Genomic DNA, 25,438 nt, shown 5'->3' with positions numbered 1-25,438 from the left:
AGAGGCATTGGTTCTTTTTTAAAAGTCGCTGCTCATCAGGCTTCATCTCCTCTGCATCATCAACATTCGAATGTGGTCTGAGAGTCCAGACACTCAGGGCTATTGTTGAAATGGAAAGTCACAGAAAGAGTGCATGACCTTTCCAAGAGTCTTGTAAGCAGATGGAGTTGGAGAGGAGAGAATCCCAGGGAGAGGTTTCTGTCCTCAGAGGGAGGCTAATAGATGATGATGATGATGGTGGTAGTGGTAACGATGGCGTTGGTGGTGGTGGTGATGGGTGTGTGTGTGTGTGTGTGTGTGTGTGTGTGTGTGTGTCTTCCAGGTAGATGTTGGGTGGTATTGGCAGGGAGAAGGGGACAGACTTGTCACAGGCCCCATATACTAGTCCAGGCCTTCCCTTATCCCCTGGTAACCTTTTTAAAGCTCTGTCACAAGCAGGCTTCTAGAGTTCTCACCGAGGCTTTGCCACCACCTACTAAGGCTGGGGAGGTTAAGTCCAGGGACTGGGAGCAGGATGGGACAGAACTGGTGTGGGGAGGGGCGCTGAAAGTTGTGGGAAACTTCATCACCCAGGCCAGGTGCAGAGGCTGAGCTTCGCCACCAGCTGGGGGTCTAGGAGTGGGGCGGGAGCTCTGGCTGCCTGTTTGTTCAGCACTGAACTGAGGTTCCTGTTAGGAAGTGTCCTTATTTGCATCCAGACTGATTTGTTTGCCTTTCACACTTGGATGGAGAGCTGCTCCTTGGAGTCCTCGCTTCAAACATAGTGGTGGGCGTGGGAAGGGGGATTATGGCCCTAACTCAGGGCCTCCAGGGTCTAGAGAATAATCTGGGAAAATCAATGTCTACAAACCCCTGATGAGGAGAGGGAAGAGTTGGGCCCCACTGGTAGCTCAGCCCTGGCTTCTTACTTTCTAGAGAAGAGCCAAGTGCAGCTTCTCCAGGGAGGAGTCCTGAGTCAGGAAGGGTTTGGAGTCTGACTTCCTCATTCACAGGGGAACTGCCTAGTATCCTAATGCCAAAGTCCCACTTCTGAGATGCTGATTTAGTTGGTCTGAGATGTGGCTGGGGCACTGGGAGTCGTAACACCTTCTCAGGTGATTCCACTGTACAGTCAAGAGTTGGGCTATACACTGACTAAATCTACCAGATTCTCAAACCTTGATGTGCTTACAGATCACCTAAGGATGCGGTTCAATTGGGTTGGATCCTCAGAGCCTGCATTTCTAACATACTCCTAGGTGATGTTTGTACTGCTGGTCCGGGGACCTTTGAGCCACAAGGCTCTATAAGTGCTTTAGATTCCTCATTTCAATTGTCCTCAGGGGGACAGAGCATAGAGCCATGTCCCTAAGCTTCCCACACTTATTCACCTAGCCCAACCTTTTCCCATCACCTTGCTTTTTAAAGTGATCGGCAGACCTCACAGTCTCTCTGGCCAAGGCCAGCCCTCTAGTCATTCTCAGGTCTAAGTGGGCAAGACAGATCCTCGACTCTACCTGAGACAAACCAATTCAACTAGCTCTAGCTGGGCAGCATGACAAAGGTAGGGAGAGGGCAGGAGCAAAAGTAGCAGGCACATCCTTCTCTTGTCCTCTTGGGAACTTGGGCATGTTGGGCATTTAGGACACAAACACTGTGTGCCAGGCTATTTCTCTAAACATGGCTGTAATGATACCTTCCTTTCCACGTGCTTTGTTGCAAAAAGGCTCTGCTATTTCCCCATCCCCTCTTCTTGGATCTAGGCTGGTACTGTGACTTTTTTTGGACATCGAAATATGGAGGAAGTGACACTGTGTAGCTTTTTGAGTCTAGGCCTTATGATCTGAAATTTTCCCGTTTTCATATGGGATGTTCACTCTTGCGAAGAAGCCCAAGCTAGCCATGCAGAGAGGATGAGAGAGGTCTCAGCCTCCTAGCCAACCCTGCCAAGACCCTAGATTTGTGAAAGAAACTTTCCTGCTGGTTCCATTGTCATCCACCATCTGATGCACCCAGACCACCGACATAATTTGTGAAGCCCAGTGTAAAATGAAAACATAGGTTCCGCTGTTCCAAAATGAATAAGAATTCAAGATAGCAACAGCAGAGCATCAAACTAATCGCATAGGTCACAAGCCCGTAAAGCCAGCCCTGATAGCAACCTCATAAAAGATCCTAGCTGATACCACATAAAGCAGAACAGCCCAGCTGAGCCCTGCCCAAATTCCCGCAGAGTTTTGAGCAGATAAAACAGTTGCTGTTTTAAACAACAAAGTTTTACGGTGGCTTGCTACACAGCAGCAGATAAGCAAAACACATTGCATGGTCTGGCTCTTTCCTAGAATGGGAGATCTGTGAGAGGAGGCCATGGCAGCTCAATAATTTGAGAATCTCACAGGCTAAGCCCAGTGACAAATGGTAACTCTTGTTCACTGAATAGACAGATCTTTGAAGATGAAGTCAGCTCACAGAACGCAACTGGTCAAAAACTAACTACAATTTGGTGTTTGAAGGCATAATTTCCCCCCCAGAATATGCTGACCCGGGTAAAGGCAGGGAGGGCAGGGATTGGACCCTTCTTGCCTTGCCTTTTCTCCAGGGCAGGCACGACCAGCAGAAGAAAAGATTTTGGAATCAGACAGACCTAGGCTTGCATCAGACTTGTGCATATTTGCATTGGGGAGTTTGCAACGCTTGTTTTATTTCTCACTTAATATATATTGCACCTCCCCGTCTGTCCTCATCCTGCTGCCCCTGCAGCCTTTCTCATCCCCGCAAGATGGCAACTTCATCCTTCTAGCTGCTCAGGCCAAAAGTCTTGGAGTCATCCCTGGATCCACTCTTTTTCTCATTCTCACATTTAGTCCATTAGCATAATTCTCATAAGGCTCTACCTTCCAAATATATCCCGAATCTGACCTCATCCAACCACCTCCGCTGATACCACTGTGGGCCAAGCTTCCCATCTCTTGTTAGGATCACTGCAGCAGCTACCTATCTGTTCCCTTGCTCTGTCCTTGCCCCTCTACAGTCTTCAACCCTGTAGCCAGAGTGGTTCCAGGAAACAGGGGAGATCATGTCATTGGGGAGCCTTTGGGGATCCAATGGCTTCGGGGACCACCATTTATGGAGCATCTTCTATGTTATGGATCCTGCATAATTGTAGAAGTGAAACATCACCACACCTGTGAAAAATCATTAATGCCACTTTGCAAATAAGGATCACATGGCTCTGAAAGGAGGGAAAGCCCCTTATGTAGGTGGCACGGCTAGTACATGGCAGAAGAAAGGGACATCATTTCTTCCCTTCAGTTTCCTCTGGCCCTCACCTTGCATTGTCCCTCCTTCCCCAGGGAACTTACACTCTCAGCCCTGGGGGAAGGGGTGCTTCTGGAGTTTTCCTGGGCTGGCGCTTCTCTGTTGGCTGGGAACACACTTGAACTTGGTTCTGGGGAGGATCTGTCAGGGCTCACTGTCTGGGTAGGCTACGCCCAGCAACAGAACAAGGACTGGCAAAGCTAGTCTGTGTGGGCAACAGGGCATGGAATCAGACCCCCGCCTGTCCTGGAGCTCTCAGTTCCTGGGAGGCAGGATTCAGTTTTTTCAGTTTCCACAGAGCTCCTAGTACTGGGCCCTGGAGAATTTAAGCCCTCTATTTTGTCACTGGTTTGTAGAGGTCTGGACTTGCTGTCAGGATACCGAGGCTCTGGTTCTGACCTACATCTAACTTGCTGCTTGACGTGCTAAAGGAAAGTTGCTTAGGCCCCTGCGAAGTGGGATGATAGCCTCAGGGGGTGCCGAGCCCAGTCCTGGAGGCACCATTTTACTTTTTAAGTGCCCGTCCCTTTGCGCTCTGTTCCAGCGAGGCCACAGAATGCACCACGACATGAGATGGGGAAGGAAGGGAGGCGCCTGGAATCAGGTACTGAAGGGTCCAGTCGACCGAGGTTGTTTCTCGCGATAGGCAGCAGGGGGCGCGCGCAGACTGTGTGATGGGGGCGCGGGCCTCACCCGCTGCCTGCTGCAAACCCGACCCCTGGGGTCTCAGCAGCCCCTGAGAGTGCGCCAGAGGGGACTGTGCCGGGAGAGAGAAGCCCCTTTACACAGTAGCCTAAGAGTTAGAACCAAATTGTTTTACAGACTACTCAGAAGCTCCAGGAAATGAAGCCGGAGTCGGGGAGGTGCGCCGCGACGCTGTGCTGGAGGGCGGTAGAGCCCGGGTGGGGAGGAGAAAGGAGGCACCGTGTTTTCGGCACCCACTGCTGCTGTTGTAGCTCTGGTAGAGTCAACGTTTCCTAACTGCGAGGTAGAAACTAGCATCTCCCCCTCTTCACAGCAGGGTGAGTGGGCGGCGGGGGGAATTATCTCTCTTATGCAGTCACACCCGGGAGGTGGCAGTGTGTGAGGGGAGACCCATCTTCCTGCCCTCAGACCACAACCTTTACCGGCCCCAAATGTGCCGCTGGCCAAGGTACTTCTGCCCTGACAAAATGGATTCACAGGCGTATTTTTCTTTTCTGATTCCAAACTAATATGTGTGTGTATGTATAATATATATACATATATGTAATATATACATACATATATAATGAAAATAAAACATCAACATTACTATTAAGAAAATGAAAGCCTCTTCATAATTCCTTGATAATATAACCCCCGAGAACAGAACTTTCAAGTTTATTTCTATTCCATATATACACTAACATATATTTATTATAATGATTTTTACAAAAATCAAACTATAAAACTGTTTTTTAACTTACTTTCTCACTTAATATATATTGCACACTTCACTGAGTCAGTATACATGGCTCCGCCTAATTTTTAATAAGTGGTTTACAGTATGCAAATGGTTGAGCCAGCTCACTACTAATGGGCCTTGAGACAATTTTTCCCTTCTGCCCATGAAAAGCATCCTATGGGCACTGTGCTCCCGGAAATATTCTTCAGGAGAGATTCTTAATGTGCAATTCCTGGGAAGAGAAAGAGGCTCATTCGAAATGCTGGCTGATGTTGCCGCACTGCCCTTCACAAAAATTGCCTGGTCAATATGTCCAGCCACAGCGAAGGGAGGATCCTGATGGGTTTAGGCACAACCTCTCGAAGTGAGAGCCAAATCCCCCAACTCTTGGAACTGATAGTTGACTGGCCCAGTCACTTCTACAGGTTCCAGCAGCTCACCAAGGAACATAGAGGGGGCAGTGAAGAGGAAGGGAGGGGGCTTGATGGTTGAGTTGAGAAGTGTCAATAGCAAGAGAATGAATTTCATAACTGCATCCAGAAGTGAGGTGATTACAAAGTGCTCTTATCTCCCAAGGGTCCGTGGTGGATGGGTTAGGGCAGTGCATAGGAGCCAGCTGTAGGAGTGATGCACAGGTAGGGGGTCCCTGGGAGGGAAACTGGAAGGAAGAGGGGAACCTGTGGGCACAGGTGCTCCAGGGACCAGTCTACTGCCCTTTCAAGCTCCAGCGTGTGTTTGGAGGTGGGGGGAAATCCTACCCATGGCAAAACTTCCTAGCTCCAACAGAACATGTAGCCTGTCTTTGAAGAAGAGAGAAGGCTAAGGCCTCACACAGAGGGATCCTGAGATGGAATCAGATACTAAATTGGTTCAAAGAGTCTTTGAGCTGGAGAAACCCTGAAGGGCTTCCTAAAGAAAGAGGTTAGAAGCCTCCTGTGCCTTTGTACGTGAGCAGAATTTGGACCCTCCAAGAAGCCTGAGCAAAGACATGCTTGGAAGAGTTCCAGTCTACTTAGAAACAGGAAGGAGTATGGATTGAGGGTGAGTTGGGGTCAGGGGCAAGGTGGAGCTCTAATTGGGGATGTGGCAGAGGCGGTGTGAGGGTGTCCTCCAGCGCCAAGGAGAGGAGTTTGTTCCGGAGTCCTAGACTCTGAACCTCCAGGGCCCTGGAAGATCTGGACTTTCGGACTCGAGGTTACTGGAAGACTGTCAAGAGGCTCACTTCCTAGAGCGAGGAGGACTCAGACCTGGGAGGCGGTCAGCGCCAAGCAGCAAGGTCCTTGGACACCAGGTGGCGCTGTCCCTCGTCGCCTTGGGACCCCTGGCACCGCGGTGAGGCTCCCAGTCCCAGATGCGCACCGGTACGAAGGGCTGGCTACTTTGATCATCACATCTCCACCTTTGGCTCTTTTTCGTAACCCGTCCCCAACCAGGCGCTCTTTCCCCTCGCCCCACCAGAATGACGGAGGATTAGGGGTGCGGGGAGGTGGGAGGGTTAGAGTCAGGCCCAGGGGCAAATTCAGGAGGATGGACTAAAGGAGAGGGTGCTCTCTTGAGGAGACGGCGCTCGCTCTTCTTCTTGCCCTTTCTCCGGCCTTTCCTTGTCCTACCGACCCCTCTCCGGTCCTGCTGTCTCTCCCCTACCCTCCTTTCCCTCATTCTTCTATCATGATCTTTGGTACCACCCCAGTTTTTAAGGGAGTTGGTCCCCCACGTGTATGCTTATTAAGGAAAAGGAGCAAATTTATAACATTGGAAGGAAGAAAATAAAATCCATTTCTCCCCCGCCGGGTGCCTGCCTCCTCCGAGTCGCCCCCTTGGGAGCTCAGCTCCCCCCGCCCTCTCCCGCTTGCAGGCGCAGAAGGCTGAGCCTCCCCTGGGGCAGGTGCCGAGGGCCCCCCGGGCGGGGTAGGCGCAGGGGCTCCCCTCCCCACACACCCGCACACGGCAGAGTCATGGCCTGGCCCGCGCCGCCGCGGGCGGAATTGAGGACGGGGGATTGAGGCGTCCGCGGGGTGTTTGCCCAGCGCCCGCCCCCGCTGCTGCGGTTCCTAATCTCCGATACACTTGCGAGTTGGCTTCCTGCCCCTGGGCCCCGGCTCAGCGAGCAAACAGGCAGAGCGCGGCACTGCATCCGAAATGTGGCATTTGAGCCGCGCCGGAGGAAAGCCGAGGGCGGCCGATCGCCTGTAATTGCCCTTCTCCACCCTAATCCTCCCGCTGGTCCCTCCCGCCGGCTGCGGCCCATTGATTAGGGCTGGAGACGCAGGCTCAACCAGGCTCCAAGAGGGGCCGCCTAAGCCCCACCCTGGGCCTAGGAGACCGTCAGGAACCTCCCCTCACCCCAATCTCCCCCAGTCTCCCAGTCTCCCAGTCTTCCAGTCTCCCAGCCTCACTCTAGCTGAAGTCCATCAGGACTTTGGGCGGAGACTGGCCCTGGAAAGGACATCTAGGTTGCCAGGGGAAAGAGGGGTGGGAAGGAGGAAGGGAACACCCCAAAACTTGCCCAGGCACTCCCTAGGCTGAGGGACATGAGACCCAAGACCACCCTGTCCTTTGTGTGATAAGGGAAGGGGTGCAGAGCATCCACAGGGGCTTGGCTGGGCTTGACACCTGAGAGCCCACTGTAAAGCTAAGTTTGGGAACTCCTTGTTTGCCCCAAACCTCTCTTGGGACCCCAGTGCTTCTGCAGGGGCCAGGGCCCACTTCTTGTGGTCTGTGCAGAGGGGCCTAGTCCTTGCAGCAACCTCATTCATTCATTCATTCATTCATTCACTGAACATAGGGGTGGGGTGGGGTGTGCAGAATGCCAAGTGCTCCAAGCTGGAAAATAGTCATGGTCTTCACCACAAGTAGTTAATGAGGGAGGTCAGTGAAGAGAGAAATAGGGTGATACAGGAGCCCTTGGGGGCAAACCTACTGAGGCGTAGGTGATGGCTTCACTGAGACAAGACTTGGTTCCCAGTGGGAGTGAATTTTGTTTCTTCCTTCCCTCTTCCCAGCCTCCCATTCAGGACTCCAGCACGCACCCCTTACCCCTCCCAGAACAACCACCCAGGCCAGGAAAATAGACTTGGCTTTCTGAGCCTACCTCCCTCGGTCTAGGCACACAATTCAAAGCTTAGCTTCTCTGGGCAGGGCCAAGGCTTCGTTGGTCCTATGGCCCCAGAGTGTTCAGAGGAGCAGGGGCCTCCTCTGACACCCTGAGGCCCAGGGCAGTAAAGCTGGGGCTGGAGGCAGAGGCTGGGCCAGGGCAAGTAGAGGTCTATAGAAACAGAACCACAAAAGCAGATGTAAGAGAGAAATCAGGCTCAGAAAGTCTAGGTGCCTCCCCTTAACACCCTGAACTGGGCTGGGACTAGGGTGAGGCAAGTGAGGTGCCACTTAAGGCACACTTTTAAGGTAGTACCAGCGGGGGGGGGGGGTCAGCACCTTAGAGGGAGCGCCTCCTTGCCTCACCCTAGTACCAGGCTGCTCTCATTGCCCTGGAGAGAGCCCTCCCCTGGCCTAAGGTCACTGCCCATCACCTATGGATTTGCCTCGTAGCCTGCTACCACCTTGAAATCTTCCTCATTATTTACTTGGTACCAACTGTCTCCCAGCTGGGGCAGAAGTTGCACAAGGTAGGAACCTCATCCCTCAAAGTTACTGCCAAGAGCAGTACCTAGGCTGGCAATGAATGCTGAATAAATATATAGCTGATGAATGAATAAATTACCCCATTTCTCCCATTCTCCTCTCCTGATGCCTGAATTCCTTATAGACATGGCTGGCTGCAGTGGCTACCCCAGGGTTGCTAGCTTTACCTCTAACTTCATGTAATTTTCAGGTCCTCCATCTGAATGCGAATTTGCACAATTGCGTGTTCATTCTCATATACTCTGATACTAAGCCCTATTTCTCTCTCCAGCCAGAGGCCAATTCCCTGTGGGTAGTGACCAAGCCTGAACTGGAATTCCTTCTCTGTCCACGCATCCATCTGAGGATTTTGGACAAGTCCTCCTAATGCTTTATTCTGGTTGAGGAAAGAGTGATCTAGGTCAGACGTTTTTGCAGTGATAGAGCTGTTTGGTTGAACCAGGTCCCTCTGTCCTAGGAGGAAGCTGTGGAATTTCATCCTTATGTTTGTTAATTGCGTCAGGCAAATTTTGAAGCTACAATACTGCCTCGTGTTTAGATGTGGGCTGGTAAGGGCTTCTCAGCTTTCTCACATCTACGTGGCCACCAAAGCCAATGAATGAGACAGACACATGTGAGCAGGTGGAAGTGTATATGGTACCTGTTGGGGGTATGTGTGTTCAGTGTCTAGTGTTATGAAGGCGTGTGTGTGCCTAGGGAGGGGTGTGTGTGTGTTGTCAGCAGAGGATGTGTGTGGGTTCTGTTGGATATGAATGTAGGTTGGTGGTGGGGTGTTGTCTGAGTGTGTGTCCGCTAAGTGTGAGTGTATATGTATTCTCTCCTTGGTCGTGTCTGTGTTTGTAGTGTTTGCGAAGGGTGAGAGTAAGTGGTATCTGTGGGGAGTGTCTGCAGAGTGTGTACAGTGCTGGGTGGGATGTATGTGTGTCATGTCAGCTCTGCGTGCCTGTAGGTGGCTGCCTGCAGGCTGTATCGTGATGCTACCTTCCAGAAACCTTTGCGTAAAATGCCTGATGCTATTCCTGACCAGTAAGCCTGTGCTTGGTCAGAGGCTACTACCCCTGGGCTGGCTGAGGAGGCATGAATGGAGGGTCTGGGGAATTTATTTCCTCAGAAGGTCAGGAAGCTGAGAGATAGTAGTAAGTGCTGTGTGCCTGGAGACCCAGGCACAGGTGCTGGCTGCCATAAGTGGACAGAAGCCAGTGCCTGGAGGCCTCGCATCCTGTTGCAAGGGTCCGCAACCTGTGGGCCACAGCCTGGTACCAGTCCATGGCTCATTAGGAACCCAGGCACACAGCAGGAGGTGAGCGGCTGGGCTGGGCGAGTGGCAAAGCTTAATCTGTATTTGCAGCCGCCCCCCAGCACTAGCATCACCACCTCAGCTTTACCTCAGATCATCAGGCATTAGATTCTCATAGGAGCACCTGTCCCTGATGCCAAAAAGGTGGGGGACTGCTGTCCTGTTGAATAGAAATGGCAAGTGCCCATGTACCACACAAATCCCAGGCAGGGGAGTGGGCACATCAAGTCTGGGTCTCAATCCAGGCAATACATTCAAGCTCAGGACAGTTCAGAAGGAGAGGAGCCCTGAGAGACGGCTGAGCTCAGTTGATTGGGGTGGGTGGGATAAGGAAGTGAGCCAGCTCTGGAGGCTTAGGGTTAGCTCATATAGCATCCTGGGCAGTGGCACTTCCGTGCCAGAGCCTAGGGCTCAGTGAAAGAAGCAGGAACAGGATCTCAGCCCCATGCCTCCCTGTCCAGGTACCCTTGTTCAGTGTACAACCTGACCAACTGTACACCGTAACCCTGGACCTTGGCCTTGAAACCTGCAACTTCTGCTTCCTCTGAAGCAGAGAAGAGTGCTTCCTCCTCAGTCTTTAAAGGAGAGGGAAGGCCTGGCTGGCCAGAAGGGGTTGGCTTTGGAGCAGGATAGCTGGAGGCCTGTTGGCTAGGCACACCATTTCCTGGGTCCTGGGCTGGACTTCACAGTGAAGGCAGGACAGGAGGAAGGGGCCAGCAATCCAGAAACTTCCTGCTCCATAGAGTGCCAGAGTGGCCACTATGACCCATGGGAAAGCTATGATGGGGAAGTGATGACAAAAAAAGTAGGAGGGTTGACCAAAAAGGGCATTCGGAGAGGAGTCTGACAGAGGAGAGAAGAGAAGCCTCCAAATAGTAATGGGAATCACCAAGGTAACCCACTCACTAGATTTGTAACCTCTGACTATTAACTGTTTTTAAAACTCATTTTGTCATCTGATTCAGGCTGTTGGAATAAGCCAGCTTCAAGGTTCTTTTCCCTGTGATTCTAACCGCAGACAGAAGTGAGTTAACACCAGTTCCGGTCCTCATTCAGGGAGGCTGGGCAGGGGCATGAAGAGTGTGGATGCTTCAGGGCAGCCCACCCCCAGACCGAAGAAGACCCAGCCCGGGGGCCCACATCTTGCCGTCTGGAATACCATGTTTGTGTGAACAAAACTTCAAAAGATTATTATGGACTTTTAGTTCCAAGAAGGGCAGTGTCTTTCTAACCCAATTTGAGAATAAAATTTGGAGCCCACTTCTCTAGACTTCCAGGGCTGAGATTCTGGGAAACTCCAGCCAAACTCCTGAGCTGATGTGACTAGCCTACGGCCATTTTTTGGTCACTGGAGCCTGGAGGACAGAGAAGGGCAAGAAGAAGAGAATTCCAGGCCTTTGGAGGTCAGGAGAAAGTGGAGGAGGAGGAGGGAGCTGGCTGCCCCAGCACCCAGGAGGGCGGGGGGAAGTGATGAGCAAGATTTTTCACACCTTCGGTAAAACAGAAAAAAAAATTATTTCTCCTATTTCCTTCTCTGAGATTAATGATAAACAGTCTATCCCCTAAAAGAAAATGATAAAGACTCTAATTTTACTTGGAGGCTTAGAAATGCCATTTCTACGCAAAACAGGGAGCCCATAATCAGACTGGAGCAGGGCAGAGCTTTGATAGAAAATGTTTTCCTCTCTCCTATTTCTTCCCCTCCTTTCCCTCCCAAACCAAGATGCCCGACAGCTAAGAACAATGCTCAATAAAGTGAAATAATATTTTAGTCAAAATAGGCCAAGACTGCTCCCAGCCAACTGTAAATTAGCATTTTGAGGGCAAATATGCAGACAATTTGAGATAATGAAGCCTGATTATTCAATCCAATGAATGTTAACTAGGGAGCAGAGGCTCCACTGCCTTATCTCACTCCCTTCGATTTATTTTTTTAATCGCTTCACATTTGAACTCTTTATTTGTTTCTGTTTTATGCACCCCCTCCCTTCCTCCCTCCCTCTGTCTCTTTCTTTCTCTCTCTCTCTCTTTCACACACACACACACACACACACACACACACACACACACACATAGAGTCTCCCTCCCTCTCCACCTCTACTCCTGCCCAGACTGCAGAAAAGGACCAGCCTGGCCCTTGGGGCAGGCTCAGCAAGCCCCATGGAGCTCCCACTGTGTGCATGCCCTTTGCAGAGTCACGGGGGTTGGGAGCCACGTGCACTAGGCAGCCAACACAGACCTGGCTTCTCAGAGCTTAAAGCAGGGCTGTGGACAGGATATGGGAGAGTCACACACGTTTGTAAAGGAATATGCCAGGTGAGTGTGAGGTATAGGAAACAGGGGTGCACAGGAAATCCAAAATAACAGGAGGAATGCCTTTAAGGCTTTCAACCTACCCTCCCTGAAGTGCCATGGGGGAACCCCTTGTATCCCCATGAGTCACAGAAACCTTTCTTAAATTATTCTTCATTCCAAGTAGAACCAACTTTGTATTTTGTGTGGTCCTGTGCAAAATGAAATGCAGGGCCCCTTGTTAAAAAATTATTGAGAATTTCAAGATGGTAATGGCAGAGCGTTAAACCAAGGATGGGGGCCTTCTTCTGAGCGTGAGGCCTGGGCACCTGCAGAAAAGGACCAGCTGTGGCCCCAGGTGCTCTCAGTGCGGGTAATCCAAGAAGGCTTTCTGGAGGAGGAATGGGGCAGGAATCCACAGCTCCTGGATAGCTGTCAGCATGGTCTTGTTTCCTCTTGACAGCACCTGTTCTCCATCCCGGAAACAATGCTTGCATGGTAATGAAGAGAACATCTTCCTGGGGCGAGGATCCCCCATGCTCTGGTGCTCCCCCGAGCCTCTGCCTCCTCCTTTGGCCTTTGCCCTGCCTTTTCCCTCATCAGCACCTGCCTCCTGGTCCTTGCCGGTTTTCCTGCAGGCTCCTGCCTGAGTGCCAGGCCTTGCAGCCCCCTTCCCTCCGTGCTCATTGAGTGCCTTCATGGTACATGCAGCATGAAGTCTCCTCCCAAGCATGGCCTCCTCTTCAGCATGCCCGCCCCCTCCCCCCTGCCAGACCTCCTGCTCACTGAGGCCCATGTGCACCACGCCTGTGCTCACGCTGAGCTCCTTACCTGGAGGGTCTTCCTTCAGGCCCCCTTCCTTCCTCTCACCTTCTCTCTGTTTCTATCCCTCCCAGCCAGATACACTTTGGTGTCCAGTAGCCCTGGTTCTATGCCCAGCTCTGTCCTATACTGAGCCTCAGTTTCCCTGTGAGTAAATGGGAATATACTAGACCTTGTCTTATGAAGTAATTGGGAGGACAGAATGAGCTGGTGCAGGGGGCTGACTCTCATGAATATGGATACATGTTAGCTCACCCCTCCGGGAGGCCATAGGACAAGGTTTGCTCTCAGAACTCCTGTACTGTTTTGAGTCCCATCACACAGTGTGGTCCACATTCTTGCACTGTTTCCTCCACCTCACTGAGTCTCCCACGAGTGGGGTGGTAAACACTGAAGATGGGCTCCCTCACCCTCCTTTTGGCTGGAGGGGTTGGAAAACTAAAAACTGCATTTCTTAGACTCCCTTGCAGCTAGAGGTCTAGAAGTAAATAGGATTGTACTGATCTGTTACATTCATAAAGTTTGGAAGGTGGACACGAGGCCAAGGCTATTCTCTGCCTCTGGTTGTTTCTAATGACTAGGAAAATCATAGGCACATGACTTCTTTTTCCTGCAGCCGCTTCTAATAGTTCATTCTCTAGCTTCTGGGTGTCAAGAGTCAAGGACAGTGGTGACAATGTCAGTAATAACATAGACTCTGATTTCTTGATTGCAGGTGCAATGGTTTTGAACTCATAGTTCAAGGAATGGTCTCAGAGGATGGAGTGCCACTGGAGTCAGTTCAGAATTCTTCTGGGAATCATTCCTGGGTATTCAGGTTGGAACTCATTATTCTGGCTCTTCCAATAATTTTGAAAGCACTTAATTCACTATATTAAATTTCTCCTTGGTTAAAATGACAGGCACAGGTGCAAACCAAGCCCTCTCTTTCTCCTGCACACCCACAGCATTGAATTTAATATGGGTCTCCCTCTCCCAAAGAAAGTCTCACCCTTCTCACCACCAGACCCAGTGCCAGCCTGGCCTCTGAGCTGCCTGACTCACGTGTGGCCTTCGCCTGTTTGCACATCCATTCACTTCTTGCTCTTCTCTTGCTCTGCTCCTATGCAAGGAGTCAACCCCACAAATTACATTTCCTGGCTGCTCTGTCCATTGCTTTCCTGCTAGGTTCAACCAATTCCAAGGCACTGGTGGCAGGCCGGAAGATGGGAGAAGAAAAAGGACCAGAGTGTTTCTCGTCCTTCCTCTCTCCGTCTCGCTTTCCTTCCAGCGGCATCTATTCCGTGCGGCCAGCTTCTGCCTGGCATCTCCCTCAAATGGCTCCATCTCCCAGATGTTGGCCCCTCCAGATTGTAGCTCTGATCTTGCAGCCCCAGCTCTTGGCCCTAGTAAACATCATCTCCTCCCTCCGATGGTCAAGCTCCAGGGATAGTAGCAGCTTCCTGCAATTGTAAATGTTGGAGTTGCCTCACCTTCCCGTTTTCGGCTCTTCTGATACTCCTGTAACTGGGGTCTCAAATTAAATCCCTTCTGCAGTGAGCTAGCTGGTGTGAGTGGACTTTCCAGACCAGACCATAGCCTCATTCCTTAAACCTGTGGAGCCGGGGCTGAGGGCCCAAGCCACATCTTCCCTCCCACTGGACACAGTCCATCTTAGAGGCCTACCTCACAAGCCAGTGCTGGCCCAGCCTGCAGAAACATCTGGGCAGAGTTCTTCAGGGCCCCTTTCCCCAGCTGGGCAGTGGGGGGCGTGGGAGGAGCCAGGCTGAATGGCAGCTCTGCCAAAACCTCACTCTTCTCTTCTCGACATGTTTACTCACAGGCTGTCTGGAAAGTGAGAATCCTCCCTAATGGATGTTTCACCCAATTAAATAATTAACTCAGAGTGTTGCTAAGCATCTTCAAGAACATCTTCCAGTCCTGGAGGCTCCCTCATGCCACGCCGTGGCCGCTGCCAGCCAGGGTCTGGCCAGTGCTGACAGGACAGAGGCTGCGTGAGGGGGATGCCCCCATATTTCCAGGCCAAGACGAGGGAGGTGAGTGCCACAGAGAAAAGGGGAGGAGAGGTGTTTAGAAAAGGCAGGCTGGGGCTTATAGGAGGGGGCAGCAGACAATTAGGTGAGGAATCTACAGGGGAGAGGCTAAGTATGTTATGAGTCCATTCATGCTGTGGAATATCGCTCAGCTCTTAAAAGAAATAAGACAAACTTACATGTACGGACAGGAAGAGATCTCTAAGATATTATAAATGAAAGAAATGCAGACACTAGTGAATACAGCTGAATTTAATATAAGTAAAAATAACACACATGCACACATATACCTGTCCATCTATGACAGAGGCCAGAGGAGGCGCACTAAACCATTCCTCGGGGCAGCCTGAGAGTGGAGTGAGGAGAAGGCGAGCATTCTCATTTTACTCTGCACTCCTGAAAGGCTTGAGTCTTAATAACGGACCGTGTTCTTATATCACTTCTGTAACTAAAACCAGAAAATGTAGTGAGGGATACTGTTAGAAAAAATAAAGAAATAGCTGTTTTTAAAAATGGCACAGAGGAGGATGTAGGAGTTATGATAAATTGAAGAAAATAGATTCTTAATCCCAGGGAGTCTAGATTCTTGAATCAGTATTTTTCAATCATTTTGGCCTCATGTCACAGTGAGAAATAGGATTTTGGCAGATTCCAGTACACATACATATATTTATTCGAAACCGAAGTTCCACGAAATGATGTTTGCATTTAGTATATGTTGTGCACTCTAGTATTTTCTGTTCGTTTCTAATTTTCCCTTTAGAAATACTGGTTGTGACCCTCTAAATAGATGACATTGGCATTCGTGGGAGAACACCACCTAAGCGGATGGGGCTCTGGGGCCCTCTTAGAAAGGCTCGCCCATCAGGCCCTCAGGGACAACCCCAAACCCCGCCCATCAGGCCCTCAGGGACAACCCCAAACCCCGTCTGGAGAGGAACCCTTATGTCTTCCAAGACCCAGGGGAACAGGGAAAGGCATTCTTCACTGCATGACCGCAGGGTGGCAGAGTGGGCTACACGGGCTATCAGTACAAGCACTAGCCCAGAGGTCTGTCTTCAAACCATTATGTACCAGAATTGAATCACTGCCTACTACCCATCCAGGGGGCTCCAGAACTGAAAGCCACTTCCAGCAGGCCAAGAAAGAAGGAAGGAAGGAAGGGAGGGAGGGAAGAAGGAAGGAAGGAAGGAAGGAAGGAAGGAAGGAAGGAAGGAAGGAAGGAAGGAAGGAAGGAAGGAAGGAAAGAAAGGAAGGAAAAGGAGAAAGGAAGAAAGCAAAAAAGCAAGCAAGCAAGCAAGCGAGCAGAACCCAAAACACTCCACAGGAGGGGCCCAGACTGCCACCAGTACTGGGGTAGACCAGTTTTAAAGATGACACCTAATCCCACCCAAGTTCAAACCCAAGTCCTCACTACCAGCTGTGTGGCCTTGGGCAAGATTCTAAACCTCTCTGTATCTCAGTTTCTTCTATAAAATGGGCATAGACAACAACACCTCCTTCCCAAGGGGAGTTGTAAAGATAAAATGAGTTAACCCAAGTGCAGAGCATTAAGAACAGAGCCAGGGGTCAGTAAGTATAAGCTATTGTTATTACACTGCTTCCCCTCCTGAATGCTCCTACTCTGGAGGCGCTGTGGGGCGGTGGGAAGTGCTTTAGAGGTCAATTAACTACACAGATGAATGAAATCTCAGAGAGCCCATTTCCACCGTCTCCCCTGGCTGGGCAGTGGGCTGGAGCAGTGGGGGCGAGGGAGGTGGAGTGTGGCGGCTTAGATGAGGCTGATAAGCCACGACTCAGCTCCCTTGTGACTGTGCCCTGGGGCCTGGTTGCCCCCACCCCGACACCCCCCGCTGCCGTGCACACTCTCAGAGTCAGGCCTATCTCTGCCATCACTGGCCCTGAGCCAGGCCCACCCTCTCCCTGACCCCGAATGGTGGGGTGAGAGAGGGACACACCCCGTAGACCCCTAGAACCCCTCACTCTACCCTCTGTACCAACCTCATCTCCCTTGGGAACGTAGGGGTGGCCCACTGCTTCCCTCCTCTGTGCCTGGGCACACCCGTCCCCTTTAGCAAGTACACAGCTCCTGTTCAAGGTCACTTCCTCCCCAGAGCTCCGGTCCTCTGATCAGCCTCCTCTCTCTTCTCCAGCCCTGCTTAAAGCATCCTAGTGCACCCCGTTCCCCAAAGCCCTTCCCCTGAGCTGGGTTCCTTCTCCATGCCCAGAGCCAGGCCTATTTCAGCTGTCACTGGGCCCCCAGGCCAGCACCTTCAATTTTATCAGGGCATGATGTTATCTGTTTAGAAACCTGGAAACTACATCCAAAAATATTAAAAGTAACCTTCAAAATGGCCACACTTCTTTTTTTGGAACTGTCTTCATTGAGGCAAATAACACAAGAGTGGAACAAAGAAGCACCTGAGAAGTAGCTCCAGCAATTAAATTCGAATACAGAAAAAGTCACTTTTTTGGCATACAGTTTTATGAGCACTAACTTACGCAGAGAGCCACCTAAATCAAGATATTGAGCAGTTCTATTACCCGTCCCAAATTTCTTCCTCCTGTCTTATTTTACTTATATTTACCTCTTCTCTGCCCGACCCCTTGCAACCACTCATTTGTTCTCTCTTCCTGTAGTTTTACCTTTTCCAAAAATGTGGTATAAATGTAATGCTAGAGTATGTTTCCTTTTGAGACTAGCGTCTTTCACTCGGCAGAGTGCATTTGAGATTCATTCCTGTTGTTGCATGTATTGTTAGTTTCTTTTTATTATTGGGTAGTATCCCATCGTATGGGTGTACCATAGTCAGGTTATTCATTATTGGTTGATAGGTGGATAGTTTTTTAGTTTGTGGCTATCGTAAACGAAGCTGCTTCATATACATTGGTGTACAGGTTTTCGTAAGAATAAAAGTTTTCATTTCTCTTGGGTAAATTCCTAGGAGTAGGATCGCCAGGTCACATGCAATTTATTTAAAAATTAAGAGTGAAAGCAAATCTTCCTGGTCTTCTAACTCCCCATTACAGTTTTCTTTGTATTTTTCCAAAGAGGTGTGTATATGCATGCATATGCAAATGACTATGAAAACGCTTTGAGTATTGATTTTGGGGTTATAAGTTAATTTACACAAGTAGATGAGTTCACAAAACAGAATATAATAGTAGTGAGAATTAACCGTGAATATCTGTACTTTTAGTCCACTAAGAATTGGGGTAATTTGCTCTGCAGCAGGAGATCAATAATATGCACACCCTAATATACCAATACTATACATACTAATATTCATATACTAGAATTCTAGTTTTTGCAGAATAATGATACATGCATAGAAAAGGATCTGGAACCAAAAATACCAGTATAAGTAATTTGGGGTGAGTGGAACTATGAGTCCTTTGTTTGGTGGTATTTTATGATTTTTCCTGAAATAATATTTATTACTCTATGAAAATATAACAAAAGAAGACTTTTAAAATTTATATTGGTAGATGTTGTGTTTGTTCAAGTTAGTTACTTGCTGTTAGACAATCATTTTGCAATAAATTCCATATTATTAGACATTTGTTTGACCCAACCAATCTCTTTTTGGATATTTAAGTAATTCCATCTCATCTCAAACCAGATTACTTTCGGCCAAATTGCTTTGAGGCACGTGTTATACTTCCAACTTGATTACACACACACACACACACACACACACACACACACACACACACACACACACCATCCTTTATCTTCAGCTTTGCCTCCCTTCTTACTTTCCAGACCTGCTCAGGTCTCTCCCATTTAATCAAATAGCATCATTCTTTCCCCAGGAATGCCTGCATTCACTGTTTCCCATACCTTACTTCCAAACTCTGTCCACTGTGGTCCACCTTCTGCCTCCATCTGCTCAGCAGAACTGTTCTCCCAATCACCTGTGGCTAAGTCCAATAGACACTTCTCAAGTCCTTTATTACCCTAGACTTCCCACTGTAATCCCTCCCTCCTTCCTGAAGCACTTTTTCTGGGTTTCCATGTTCACACACTTCCTTCCTACCTGTCTGCCTGCTCCTCTGTGGCCTCTTTTGCAGACTTCAGAGGAAGTGATCTTGGGGCTTCTCTCTCCTTGCTCCTCTTCTCTCCTCACTCTACACTCCCTCTATAGGGAGCTCACTCACTCCATGGCTTCAGTTACCTGTGTATGCTGAGGATTCCTGACAGGTCCCATCAGGTCCTTGCTTCCATGCCTGTATGTCAACCATCTACTAGGCCTCTTACAAGGACGTCTCAACTACACTATACACTCAGGTGGTCCACGCAGGACCCTCATTTCCCTCCCCTAGCCCCCCAAGTCTGTTCTTCCCTTTTTCCCATTTCAGGTTCTCATGCTAGGAACTTGGGAATTATTCTGTCCTCTTCCTCAGACTCCACACAGTGCCTAGTACTCAGGAGCATTCAATTAATATTAATGATCTTAATCAACCACCAATCAAGCTGATTCCACCTCTGAATGACCCTAACACCTGTTAGCCTCTCCTCCCGCCCCAAGGGCAAGATGAGATCCATCCACACTTAGAGTCTGGTCCAGCAGGCTCCACGTCCACCCTCACCTTGGCTCTGCCTGGCTGAGTCCAAAGAAAGGGGTGCTCTTGCTTCTGGGACGTCCCATCCCGGCTGAGAGCCAGGAGAAGAGGGAGGGACAAAGAGGGAAAGGGCAGAGAGATTGTGTGCCGCGTGGAGCAGCGGGGGCAGTGAGGATGGCCAGGGGCTGGGAGAGGAGGACGTGACGGATTTCCTCACTGTTCACAGACCGCCCTGGGTTGACCTTGCTGGTGGGGGCAAAGAAACCTTATTCGGTGGAGAGAACCCAATCCAAACCTAGCCACTCGGGTAGCGCAGCCGCTCGAAGGAATTGTTTTACAAATTACCAGCAGAGGGCGCCCTCAGCTCATCTCTTCTCAGTGCAGGGAGGGTGTTTGAGCTAAACTATGATGGGAAGGTTCTGATGAGTGAATGAGGGGAGCAAGTGTGAAGGAGAGGTGACTTCCACGGTTCTCGCGTGTGTGACAACCAAAACTCAGGCACACAGGAGAGGAGCAGTGTGGTGGTAGTCGGGAAAGTGATGTGTTTGAACCTGTGGGATCTGAGGTCCTGAGGGAGATGTATACTGGGCTATTGCTGTACAATTCTGGAGTTCTGGGGAGAGATCCGGGTTAGACATGCAGATTTGGGGTCATCATTGTGTGAGCAATAATGCAAGACCTGAAATGGCTGAGATTACCCAGAAGGCATGAGAAAGAAGCAGGCCAGAGGCAAAGCCCTGGAGAGCATCAGTATTTAAGGGGCTGGGAAGAGAGGAGATGCAGAATTAGAATGTAGTAGAATAACCAAAGGAGAGTGTGGTAGATGCAAGGAATGAGAGAATTTAAAAGTGGATGAGGTCCCCATTGATAGCTCTCTAAAGAAGAAACTTTGTCAGCTGGTCCCAGGATCTTTTATGATATATAGTCCAGAGAGTGGGAAAACAGAGACGCAGCAGAGAGGCTGGGAGGAAGGCGGAGGCCCTTAGCCAGAGAGGCTGGGCAGGAAGCTGATGTTAGAGAAAAATCTGTGGAGGAGGAGAGGTCACCACTCTGGGGCTTAAGAAAAGTTTTGGAATTTGGGAGTGCGAGGGTCTCCAGAGTAGCTCCAGGGTAAAAGAAAATTGGGAGAGGGAGAGAAAAAGGGGCTCTTGGAAAGTGTGTTCTAGTATAGCATAAAGAGAAATTTCTTCCTGAGTTATATTTGAAGGCTAGATTTGAATGACACACATCTTTGAACCACATAAGACTTCACAGTCCCTTAGTTTTATTATAACCCATTAAACTTTAGCAAGCTAGAAATAGAAAAAAATAGAAAAAAGGGAAATTACCAGAAATTAATAGCATTCCCATAAAATGTAAGACCATAACAAAAATGCCTATTATCGTTGCTATTATTCAACATGGGACTGAAAGTTCTACTTTAACAAGAAGACAAAAAGAAAGAATGATTTTTGGAATGGAAGATACCAAAATATCATTATTTGCAGACCTAGAAGAGACTTAACTGAAAAACTATTAAAACTAATAAGAGAATTAAGTGGCTAACACAAGATCAACATACAAAAATGAACAGTTTTCTTACATACCAGTAATAAGTGATTAAAAAACATGAATATCAAAAGAGGCCATTTCCAACAGCAACTAAAAACTATAAAATATTGTACATGGACACTTACAATTGTTGAAATGGTGAATTTTATTATTTATATTTTATACAATAAAAAGATAAAAATACTATACCTGGAATTTAAATTAATAAAACAAAAGAACAATACCTGTATGAAGAAAACTCTAAAGCATTACTTAGAGAAAAGAAGAAAGGTTGAACAAATGGAGAGATACATAATATTTCCAAAATGATATTGTTGTGCAATATTTTAATTGTTTTAAAACCCCATGAATTAGACATTACTATAATTATTTTATACAGACATTTGTTTATCTACATGTTTACTAATTTATTTGCCCTTTCTTGCATCTCTGATCTTCTTTCCAGGATCATTTTCCTTCTTCCTTAAATAAAGTTCTTCAGCAGTTCTTTAGCACAAGGCTTATTGGCGCTGAGCTCAGTTTCTGTTTATCTAGCTAGATAGGTCCCTAATTCACCTCATCCCCCCCCCCCCACTTTAATCCTCCTCCCTTCCACCCCTGACCTATGGATGTTGCCATTTCCTTTTAAGAACTTGATCTCTGAAGGTGGGGCGTGTCCTCCCACACACTTGTGGGCTTGTGGGGCACACCTGGGCCCTAGTACAGAGGGGGGTGGGGCGGGGAGGCAGGCACAGCTGGGGTATGGTCCATGGCGCTCCCCCTGGGGCACAAACCCAGGACCTTCTGCGTGTAAAGCAGAAATGCTAACCACTACACTGTGGAGCCACCCCTCATCTCATTCTTAAAAATAGTTTTGCTGAATATATAAATCTAGCATGGCAACTATTTTCTCTCTTTTGAAGATAATATTCTGCTAGCTTTTGTTTTTCACTGTTGTTATTGAGAAATTTTTGTCAGCTTAATTATTGTTTCTTTATAGGTAACATTGCTTTTCTTTCTAATTGCCTTTTTAAAGAACTTTATTATAGAAAATTTCAAATGTACCCCAAAGTAGAGAGAAGAATTTAATGAATCTCAATAGTTAACTTTCTGTCAATAATGTTTCTTTTCTTTATTTTGCCTCCTTTTCCCTGAGGCTTTTTTTTTGCTACAGCATTTAAAGCAATTCCATATATATTTATGGATCAGATTGTGTCTTTGACAGATAAGGACTTTTTGCTTTATTTTTACATTAATCTCTTAATATCATCTAATTCTTCATGCATGTTCAAATTCCTTCGATTGTTTCAAAAAGGTCTTTTTACAATTGTTCATTTGACTCAGCATTCAAATTCCACTATGAATTAGGTTGATATAGCTTTTAAATCTTCTCTCATCTATCACAGACCCACGCTGCTTCCTTTTTATGCCATTTATATGTTGATAAAAACAGGCCATTTATCCTATAGAATTTCTCACAATCAAGATTTGGCTGATTACTTCCTCATGGTGTCGTCTCCCTTGTTCCTCCAGCCCTTGTATTTCCCATAAATTAGTTGTTATATCTAAAGCCTCGATTAGATGTAGGCTACATTATTTTGGCAGCACCTGTCGTCGGTGGCACTGTGCATCTCCTTTTGCACCATGCCAGGAGGCCCTCTGCTGTTTGGTTACTGAAATTTGGTGTTAAATTCATCCCTTACTGAATTAGGAGATGCAAAATGGTAATTTCCTTCTATCATTCCTTTTCTATTAGCTGGAATTCATCAATTAGAAACCTTTCTTCAACCAACTACTTGATCGAAATGCAATTGAAATCCCATCAAGATACTGGATTAAGGGGTGTGTGTGTGTGTGTGTGTGTGTGTGTGTGTGAGAGAGAGAGAGAGAGAGAGAGAGAGAGAGAGAGAGAGAGAGAGAGAGATTATGAAATTATGGAAGTTTCTATAATTTCATGTGCTTCAGTGAAAGGTAATCATTATGATTATTAATGCTGAAATTATTCCTTATTTAGCCAATGTCCCTTCAAGTTGGCTCTTACATCCTTTTAACATTATTCTAGTAATTGTTGACCACTTCCTTTACTCTATGGCTCAAGAGAGCTCCCAGGTTCATCTTGCACATATCCTGCCCTGGTTCCTGTTAGCAAGGGATGGCATTTAGAGAGATTCAGTGAGAGCAAACTTTGCTCACTAAAGGTGCTTATTGCTACTTGGTTGTCATTTCTTTAGAGGACAGAGCTAAAAAATACATATTATTTAAAAAGAAAAGTAAGCTATGAGTTTATTTTGATATTTCCAATTCGATTTTAAGACTACAAGGTTTTTAACTCAACTTGAAATTTTCATGACTCTGGTTGTTTTTACAACTCTCCCTTTGTCTTAAGTATTCTTCTGTTTCCTTACAAACATTGGGAGTGAGGAGGAGGTGGATTTCTTTTAATTTATCCTGCTTGACATTACACGGTGTATCTTGTATCTGTGAATTCACATATTTCAGTAATTTTGGAATATTCTTTTATCTCTTCATATATTGCTTCTCTTGCATTCTTTACATAATGCCCTCCTGAGATTTCGGTTAGACAAATGACAGGCCTTTTCATTCTATACTCCATAGATATTACCCTTCTTTACCTTTTCCAGCTCCTCTTTCTCTTTTCTGCATTTTAAATAATTTCTTCAGCTCTTTCTTTGCTATTTCTCTTTTTAATTGTGTATAATCTGTAGTTCAGGATATGCAATGAAGTGGTATTTTTTTATTTTGGTATTATTTATTGATGAAAAACTGGAGGAAGATTGAATTCCATCATTAGATGAATGCTAATGTACATTTATATGTATATAAAATGAATATTATGAAATTATTTACATGGTATTGTATTGTTTTAAAAATAATGTACAAAATTTTAGCTGAACATAATTCAATATATATATATATATACTTCATTGTTTAATTGTGTACCTGAAACTTATTGGATTTCGTTAATTGATGTCACCATAAAAAAATATTTTTAGCTGAAAAAACTAAATATCAATTTAATAAATGCTTTTATCTCAACTATATATAAATTATACACAGAAATAAAAGTGTGACCCATTGAAAGTAATAAAAAAATACCACTTCATTGGTCCATGCAACACAATAGAACAATGAAAAAGAAACACAATATAGCTAAATGAATCAACATGAACAAATCTCATGACCATGAAGGAGCAAACTGCAGAAAAATACCTGCAGTATAATTTACAGAAAAGTCAAAACTAAATGAAACAATATGTCACTTAGAAATGGGTACTAGTTGGACCATTTGAAACTGCTTAGTGCATATGTAAAACAAGAAAAGTAGAGAAGTAAAAACACAAAATTTAAAACACAAAATTAAAGTAATTGAGAATGTAGGGGGCTGGGATCTGGGAAGAGCGGTCAGGGATTTCAAAAGCTCTAGTTTGCTACCTGGGGTGGTGGGTCTGCCAATCTTTGCTTTGTTTTTATTTCTTATATTTTAAACATATGTAACAAGTATTCAAGTATTCTTTTGTATTTGCTCAGTATTTAATAAGGCCATATGTTTACAAGAATGAAAGGAAATCTATTACAGCGATACTCATCGCTGTACCTGGGCATTTTGATTGTGATTTTTGTCCTTCTATATTTTTGTGTCATCAAAATTTTTTACAGTGGCATGTATCACTTTTATCGTCAGAAAAACATCTCCTAGATAAGTTGGAAAGTTGGCAGCAAAAAGATTAATGTTTTCAGAAATGAGTTTCATGTTGGAATGTTAAAAAAAAAAACAAGAAAATTTAGGTAAGACGTTTTACTAGTATTCATGTAGAAAAAGGCAACGACATGTATTTTTTGCGTGATGGCAGTATACTTCTCAAGTTTACTGCAATGATCACAAAGTGATGACACTTAGAGAAGCTTACACAGTATTCTATACATATCAATTACTGCGAGAAATGATTAAGACAGACTAAACATAAGATTGTTCAGATAAAGTTTATAAACCATTCTCTACCAGTAAAATTTGGGAGATTTTGTGAAGGCTAATGAAATATAGTGTAACATCCTTCTCCAGAGATGTAAAGGTAATTTAGGAGAGACAATTTCAAATATACCCTCAAAGTAGGAAGAATAGTTTATTCATACTATTTGTATGTACCTATTACCCAGATTCAACGATCATCCAAATTATGTCGACTTACTTGTGTGTGTGTGTATTTGCTGTTGCTGAAGTACTTTGAAACAAAATCTAGACTTACTGCATCTCTAAAAGATGTAGACTTATTCCTACATAGACATACCATTATCACATTTAACAAAATTAACAATAATTCATTAGCATTCTCTAATACTAGGTTATGTTCCAATTTCACCAGTGGTATCAAAAGGTCTATTTATACTTGGTCTGTTTGCATCAGGACCCACACAGTTAACAATCGTGCTTCTTAAATTTCTCTTAATAGAGCCATCCCTCTTTTGCTTGCTTTTGTTTGTTTTTGTGGTGACAGTGATATGTTGAAGAAGCTGATG

Source organism: Rousettus aegyptiacus, unplaced genomic scaffold (genome assembly GCF_014176215.1).
Source record: "Rousettus aegyptiacus isolate mRouAeg1 unplaced genomic scaffold, mRouAeg1.p scaffold_m13_p_7, whole genome shotgun sequence".
Taxonomy (NCBI): domain Eukaryota; kingdom Metazoa; phylum Chordata; class Mammalia; order Chiroptera; family Pteropodidae; genus Rousettus; species Rousettus aegyptiacus.
Note: the sequence above shows the minus strand (reverse complement) of the source record.